Source organism: Astatotilapia calliptera, chromosome 5 (genome assembly GCF_900246225.1).
Source record: "Astatotilapia calliptera chromosome 5, fAstCal1.2, whole genome shotgun sequence".
NCBI classification, from domain to species: domain Eukaryota; kingdom Metazoa; phylum Chordata; class Actinopteri; order Cichliformes; family Cichlidae; genus Astatotilapia; species Astatotilapia calliptera.
Genome location: NC_039306.1, coordinates 11325462 through 11334158, shown reverse-complemented (window position 1 = coordinate 11334158; position 8697 = coordinate 11325462). Strand labels below are relative to the sequence as shown.

Below are 8697 nucleotides of genomic sequence, written 5' to 3'. Positions count from 1 at the left end.
CCTGTTCCTCAACATTTTATCTTTATCTTGCTTACGTGAATGGACAGGGCAGTGACCTCCTCAATTGTAGTTAAGTCTGATGTTTGATGCAAAAATTAAGTGGGAGTCTTGCTATTGCATGTGTTATGATTTACAATTCAGCATCATCAAGATGAATGCATCATATGTGATATTGAGCTTTTGTTATGGTATATCCTGCACAGCAACTGTTTCACTTCACTTTGTGGTTAAAAGAATTCACAATGAATTCACAATTCATTACAAAGTTATGACTGCATCTGTATCTGGGTTAACTTCTATTTCTTCTTATCCTGCTTTATATAGTATGTGTCTTAACATGGGTTTATTTAATCCCAGGTAGGAGCAGAGTATGCTAAAGAACTTATGGAGATTATGGCCAAACATTTCTGACTTTAATACTGCTGCATGAAAATATCTTATTTTTCTTACTGTAAATTTGTACTTCTGTGTTTTCTTTTAACTGAATCTTCTTCTTTCCCAGACAGAAACACACAAGACTTTTAGATAATTTAAACTCTTTTACTGTGCATCAGCTTTCAAGCTGTGCAAATTGTAATATAATGTATTACCACTGTGTACATGAAAGGCTCGTTCTACCCTAACGTTGCTTTGAAAAGCTCTCACTAGAGGTCCAAAACACTCAACAATTTACTTTAGATTTTTAATTTTTTCCCCCACAAATTTAAGATATATTTGAAGATTATATCCTTTCATTTGCTCTTGGCTGGCCAACATGCTTAAATTATATGAAGTTGGTGAGTCAACTTTATATTTTACAGTTTAGCACAATGTTATGATGCACGGAAAAAATAAACTTTAAGTTACCATTCCTGTCTGAGTGAAGTCTGCCTAAACCTAGTACCCTCACACACCCAAATAAGTTAGATTATATTGCACTGGATCCCCTGATCATTTACACAGCCTGCCTGTCCAGGACATTTAGGAGTATATTCATGTTATCAAATTAACAGCTTGGGCTTCAGGGAAAAAGTGGAGCCATGATGACTTTTACAGAATAAGAAAAAAAATGTAGTTAACCTTCCATTACATGTCTTTTAGCTATATGTAATACATATTTACTGAAAGCTGCAATTAACAGAGCTGAAAAGCCAACCAATTCATAATATTTTCCTCTACAAGCCTGAGGTTTAGGATCATTTACTTCAGTCACAGACATCGAAAGGATGATTGAAACAGAAAAAAACCTAAACTGTGAGGAGCATAAAACCTCAGCTTCTTTAATGGTAAAAAACCTGAAAATATTAGATAATTATATGGGGACTAAAATTAATTTGAATGAATAAAAGCAATAAAACAAAGAATCACAAATGTGTGGTAAGTTTTCTAGATGCCGGCAGTTGTCATCTGACTGAACCTGGAGCTGGAAAACTTTCCTCCCTTGAACTAAAGCTGAGATGAAAGTTTTTCCTGAGGGAGTTCTCCTCTGCCAACATAAACAGCTGCTCTGTTCATCAGTCTTGCATATCAAACACGTGAGTGAGCAATCATATACTCATTAGTCATGTGACCTCATCCATGCTCCTCAGGATGAGGAGATGTAACTGAAAAAGTAAACTGTAAAGTCATTCCCATGTACTCAGACATTCAGAATCAGAATCAGAATCAGAATACTTTATTGATCCCTGGGGGAAATTATTTTTTGTTACAGTGCTCCATTTTAAACCAACATTAAGACAAGACAGACAATACGCTAACTAAGAATAGTACAATATATACATATATATACATACATACATACATAAGTCACTTATAAATAAATATTTGGAAAAGAAACATGTGTAGTTGTAGCAGCAAACAGTGTGTTAAGTGGATGCGTTGTACAGGGAGATGGCCACAGGCAGGAATGATTTCCTGTGTCGTTCAGTGGTGCTTTTCGGTAATCTCAGTCTCTCACTGAACGAGCTCCTGTGACTGACCAACATGTCATGGAGTGGGTGGGAGGTGTTATCCAACATTGTCTTTATCTTGGACAGCATCCGCCTCTCCGACACTACCTTGAGGGAGTCCAGCTCCATCCCCACAACATTGCTGGCCTTACGGATCAGTTTATTAAGTCTGTTGGCATCTGCGACCCTCAGCCTGCTCCCCCAGCATGCAACAGCATAGAGGATCGCACTGGCCACCACAGACTCATAGAAAATCCTCAGCATTTTCTGGCAGATGTTGAAGGACCTCAGTCGCCTCAAAAAATAGAGACGACTCTGGCCCTTCCTGTAAAGTGCTGTGGTGTTTTTAGCCCAGTCCAGTTTATTGTCAATGTGTACTCCAAGGTATTTATAGTCCTCCACAATGTCAACACTGACCCCCTGGATTGAAACAGGGGTCAAGTGTTTCCTGGTCTTCCTGAAGTCCACGATCAGTTCCTTGGTCTTTGCCACGTTGAGCTGCAGATGATTCTGCTCACACCACGTGACAAAGGAGTCGACCACAGCCCGACCAACTCTGTCTCATCATCCCTGCTGATGCATCCAACCACCGCAGAGTCATCAGAAAACTTCTGAAGATGGCAGGTCTCTGTGCAGTGGCTGAAGTCTGTGGTGTAGAGGGTGAAGAGGAAGGGGGAGAGGACAGTCCCCTGTGGTGCCCCTGTGTTGCTAATCACCTTGTCAGACACACACTGTGGGAGACGTACATATTGTGGTCTTCCTGTCAGGTAATCAACAATCCAGGACACCAGAGAAGCATCCACCTGCATCGCTGCTAACTTATCACCCAGGAGGGTCGGCCTGATGGTGTTGAAAGCACTGGAAAAGTCAAAAAACATGACCCTCACAGTGCTCGCCGGCTGGTCCAGATGGGTGTAGACACGATTGAGCAGGTAGATGATGGCGTCCTCTGTTCCGAGACGAGGCTGATAAGCGAACTGAAGGGGATCCAGATGTGGTCTTACTATGGGTCGCAGCTGGTCCAGGATGAGCCTTTCCAGGGTCTTCATGATGTGGGAGGTCAGTGCCACGGGCCTGTAATCCTGGGGGCCACTGGGACGAGGCGTCTTTGGTACAGGGACGAGGCATGATGTCTTCCACATCACCGGGACCCTCTGCAGACTCAGACTCAGCATAAACAGTTTATGAAAGACTCCACACAGCTGGGGGGCACAGGCCTTGAGGACAAGGGGACTCACTCCGTCTGGTCCAGCAGACTTGCCTGAGTGAAGTCTCCTCATTTGCATCTCAACCTGGTATTGAGTGAAGGTGATGGGTGGGGGAGGGGTGTCAGGAATCTCACAGGAGGCAACATGTGAAGAGAGAGGCTGGCACAGTGGTGTGGCTCTGGATTCCAGGCTGACTGCAGGTGAGGTTGTGGGGGTGGGAGCAGACACTGTGGTGTCGAATCTATTGAAAAACAGATTCAACTCGTCGGCTCTATTCTCACCTCCCTCAGCTCCCCTGCTGTTGGTTGGCCTGAATCCAGTGATGGTCTTCATGCCCCTCCACACCTCTCTCATGCTGTTCTGCTGGAGTTTCCACTCCAGCTTCCTCCTGTAATTGTCCTTAGCCTCTCTGATCTTGTCCTTTAGTAACACCTGGACCTTCCTCACCTCCTCTTTGTTGCCCCCTCTGAAAGCCCTCTTCTTGTTGTTGAGGAGGGCTTTGATGTCCTTAGTCACCCACGGCTTGTTATTTGGGTAACAATGAACAGTCTGAGCTGGAACAATGGAGTCGGTGCAGAAAGTTATGTAGTCTGTGATACACTCAGTAAGCCCATTGATGTCCTCGGCGTGAGGCTCACAGAGTGTTTCCCAGTCGGTCACCTCGAAACAGCCCTGTAGTTCCGCTATTGCCTCCTCTGACCACCTCCTAACAGTCCTGGTGGTCACAGGTTCCCTCCTCACAATTGGCACATAGCGGGGGGTGAGGTGAATCAGGTTATGATCTGACCTACCAAGTGGGGGGAGGGAGGAGGAGCTGTATGCATCCTTGACGTTAGCATACAGTAAGTCTAAAGTTTTCTCTCCCCTGGTGGGACAGTCCACATATTGTTTGAATGTTGGTAGTGTATTGTCCAGTGATACATGGTTGAAGTCACCCGAGATCACAATAAAGGCACTCGGGTGCTGAGTCTGTAGCCGAGCTATGGCAGAGTGGATAGTGTCACATGCAGCTGTGGGGTTAGCAGAGGGGGGAACATAAACAGCCACCAAGATGACGTGAGAGAATTCCCTGGGTAAATAATACGGCCTGAGTCCAACAGCACACAGTTCAGTGTCCGGGCAACAAATCCTTTCTTTGATTGTTATGTTGGCAGGGTTACACCACCGGTTGTTAACTAAAACAGCAAGCCCACCTCCTTTACGCTTACCGCTAGCGATGCTGTCCCTGTCCGCCCGAACAGTGTGGAAGCCTTCCACGGAAGCATTCTCATCGGGAATGACCTGGTGCAGCCATGATTCGGTGAAACACATCAGGCTACACTCTCGGTATTCCCTCTGACTCCGTACCAGTGCTGAGAGCTCGTCGATTTTACTTGCCAACGATCGCACATTTCCCATCACGATAGACGGCAGACACGGTTTAAACCTCCTCCTCGCTTCGAGCCTCCGCTGTCTCACCGTCACCTTTTTTCTTCTCTTCTGTCCTTGACCTCTGCATCCCCGATGTGTTTTCCTCCAAATTTCAGCTGGTACTTCTGCGGGCACTTCTGCGGGCCTGGCCAGCGAGCCGGCCGGCATCAGGGCGATCAGCTGATCTCTGGAGTAAACAGTCCGTGCGTGTAGGAGATGTGCCGCGGTCCCGTTCCATGATAAAAGTAACAGTTCCACGGCCACCAGAAGAACAAAAACTCTCTCAATCCACATGATTGAGTAAGAGATAGACAACGGAGGAAAATACAAGTCAGAAAAAAAAAGAATACGTAAGAAAAAAGAGCTAAACTAAGAGAAAAGCAGGAGCGACTGTAACAGGCTGCACGCTGGTTGGCGCATGCGCATGCGCCAACCAGCGCATGCGCATGCGCATGCGCACTAAAGATCAGGCACAAAAGATCAGTACGGAGGTGGAACTCAATTCATCTGATTTCTGTGATATAAAAATGGAAAAAAATGAAATTAAAAGGAAAATGAAGCAGTGTTTTTGTTTTTTTGTGAATAACAGTGTATCCCCAACTTTGCAACCTTGTATTTGTGAGACACATGAAAGAAACTGTGACTATGATGCTTTTGTTCACTGGTCAAAACTGAGATACTTACACTCAGCAGCCAATTTGTTAGGCACACCATTCAACTGCTCATTAACGCAAACATGTAATCAGCCAGTCACATGGTACAAATGTATGGAACCAGGCATAAGGACATGGTAACGAAGACCTGCTGGAGTTCAAACTGAGCATCACAATGGTGAAGAAAGGTGATGTAAGTGAGTCTGACTGAGGCATGGTTGTTGGTGCCACACAGGCTGATCGGAGTGTTTATGAAACTGCTGATCTGCTGGAATTTTTCTATACAGCCATCTTTAGGTTTTACGGATAATGGTCATAAAAAGTGAAAATATCCAGTGTGCATCAATTCTCTGAGTGAAAGTTATGCCAGATTCTTTAATGTTGATCCCAGAATTCAGAGGAGAATACCCATTGAGCTGATAGGAAGGTAACAGTAACACAAATGACTACTTTTTACAACAAGTATACGTAGAACATACTGGTTCGATGGAAAAGGTTTGATGGAAAAGACCACACTGTTCGAGATAAGTCTGTGTCTTGCATGCAAACTATAGCAGCAAAATGTTGGTAAAGTACAGGATAAATATTCCAACACAGTGCAAAAACAAAAATTACTTCGTTTTAAGGGGTCATAAGCTAAAACTGCTGGTGACCACTAGGGCTGCCACAAACGATTATTTTGATAGTCGACTAGTCACCGATTATTTTTGCGATTAGTCGACTAATCAGACCATGCATCCATTGGACGTAAAACATACAGCTTATTGCACCAGCATTCATCTGCACTATCATTAGCTTACAGCTTTAAGTGTCTAAGGTATAACAATAAGACTTTTAAGTTATCTAAGTGACTTATATATCATGTTTGAAAATGTTTGTTTGAAAATATGTGGTGTCTTGATAAACTGAGCAGATATTTGAGGTTTACACAGCTACATTCTCGCCTGAAAATATGTTAAACGTTTATTTTGTGACCCAGAAAGAATAATAAGAGTAAAACTAACTAGTAGGGATGGGTATCGTTTAGGTTTTATCCGATACCGGTGCCAAATCGGTACTTTTGAAACGGTGCCGGTGCTCAAACCGGTGCTTAAAGAATGGAGAACACAAAATTGGTCCATAAACCTCTCATGTTCAGCTGTTTTTTGTAAAAATATAACAATGTTAGCCTTTTCTGCAGCTATGGGGCATATATGGTATCACTCTTGGCTGGAAGCAGTGCTTAAACAATGGAAAAAAAACAAACTTTGTCCTAAACCTCTCATGTTTAACTGTTTTCCACTTTTTCTTTGGTCATTTTAGCCTTTTTAGCCAGGGTGAAGGGAGCATCTGCCATCAAACAAGAGGACAGCCGCATGTAGCTATGATGATGTTTGCTAGTTCACCTTACATGCATTAATGTAATAACGTGGTTAGCCTACTCAACGTAAATTAGCTACTCACGCAGAGAAGAACGGCTGCTGCCACCATCATCCGTCATCATTTCTGCTACACTGGCAGGGCTAGGGGCCAGGACTCTCCTCTTCGTGTTTTTGGGGGATGTTGCATAACAGGCAACCCACCCGCAGTAGATGTGCTCGGTGTGAGGTCTCGCAGCAAGCTATCAAATACGGCGCATTTCTGGGCTTTTAAAAAAAACGCTATGCATCGCCAGGTGTTTCATCGGATTCGAGGTGTTACCTCCTTTGACAGTATCACAGTATCAGCTTAAAGCACTTGTTGCTGCTGAGTTTGCATATTTTGCTATGAAGTACAGCCAGACTTTTGACCGCTTCGCCTTGGACATTTTTAATCTGTAGCTCTGCTCTAACAGAACGTACGTACCTGGCCCCGCCTACTATCCTCGGAAACGTAAAATTATTGGCTAGAATCTAAAGTGTATCACAGCTCAGGAAAAAAAAGCACCGAAATAAAGCACCGAAATGTGCGCTGCTTTTCGGTCTGGTTACTACCGTTTATGACAGAACCGGTGCCATCATGGCACCGGACACCGGTACCCATCCCTACTAACTAGCATTGTTGGAAACGATGGGCTGCGCTATGAATTCTGGGACACAGCTTCTTCTTCTTCTTCGGGGTTTAACAGTCCGTTATTACACTCTTAAATCCTACTACTTATTCCTGCGTCTTTTGGGATCTTACAAAGCTTCAAACGACGTGTCGACTATTAAATTAGTCGTTGACGATTTTGATAGTTGATGTAATCGTGACTAATCGACTAATCGTAGCAGCCCTAGTGACCACTGACACAGATTTAGAAGTAAAACAATGTGAGAATACCTAAAATATATTGTTAAATCACTAAATTCAGTTAGAATAGCAGTTAAATGTACTTACTGACCAACAGTTACTTGTGAGCAAAAGTTAGTTTTATGAATAAGAATATATGTCACATTAAAACAAACAAACAAAAAACAAAAGTAGAAAAACAAACAATCAAAACACCAATAATCAATATTAGTGTCGGGTGGAACTGTGGTGAGGTGAGATCATGGTGGAGTGTGGGGCTAGTGAACACTGCTCTGTTGTATAGCCTGGCTGGGTAACAGTGCCAGAAACAGGTAACACACTGAGTTGCAGGGTCACAGTTCTTTTAAAAATGTTTCCTGGCTTCAAAACGTTCCTGTGGCACTAAAGCAACAACAGCACTGAGGCAACTCTTTGGCTAGATGCCCTGGAAGTTGCCCCCGTGACTTACGGCATTAAAAGAAATTACCAGATGGAGGAAATTCTCCTTAACACAAAAACACAACAAGTTCCAGCCGTTCCAGCGCCGTCATAGACGTCTGATGGGTTGGAAAGTATGAGATCCTTAGAGAGAAGAGACATCCTGACCGCCTTCCATCAGTCAGGCAGACCATCTCACATCAGGAAATAATCTCTAACATTTAATTTGCAGTTTGAAGACAATAAATCCAACAATTACGCCATAGAATATTTTCACTACCACAAACCAGTTTCCCCTCTTTGGATTATTACAGCTACTGAATTAAATCTTTCTGTGGCAGACCAGTCAGCTGAGAGGTATGAGGTTTCAAAGGGCTCGTGTGCATGAAAACAGAAAACGACAGCATGACGGATACCTGGCTCAGACAAAGAAGCTCAATAATTTGAAGTTTGCCTTTGCTTCTGGGTAGGCAGAAAGACAAAAGGACCACCCACCATCCAGATCAACATGACGCAACAGGATATACCGTGGGGCTAGTGGTCCTTACAGTGCAGACAAATACCTTTAATGTCTTAGTCCTCACACAGGGCACAAAAAAGAGAAAACTCTCATGTAGGGTTACATCATGGTCTAATCAGATCCCTCCAGTGTTTGGGAAAATGGCATCTTTTAAACTGACAATCTGGCTCCCAAGAGGCTATTGTTTCAGCACACAGCCATGAAGCTGTGATTATGGGGAGCTGGAAACTGAGTCTGAGGTTTTAACCAAGAAGGTGGACGTGTTTAAGCTACTGGTATCTAATACGTGAAGTGGACATAGTTCTGTGAGA

At 43.6% G+C, this 8697-nt stretch overlaps 1 protein-coding gene across 4 annotated transcripts in view; it reads right to left on the bottom strand.

The window, feature by feature from the left end:
- cenpp (centromere protein P) overlaps positions 1–8697 on the bottom strand; it is a 122017-nt gene that overhangs the window by 27258 nt on the left and 86062 nt on the right. The gene's annotated exons all lie outside the window — the stretch shown is intronic.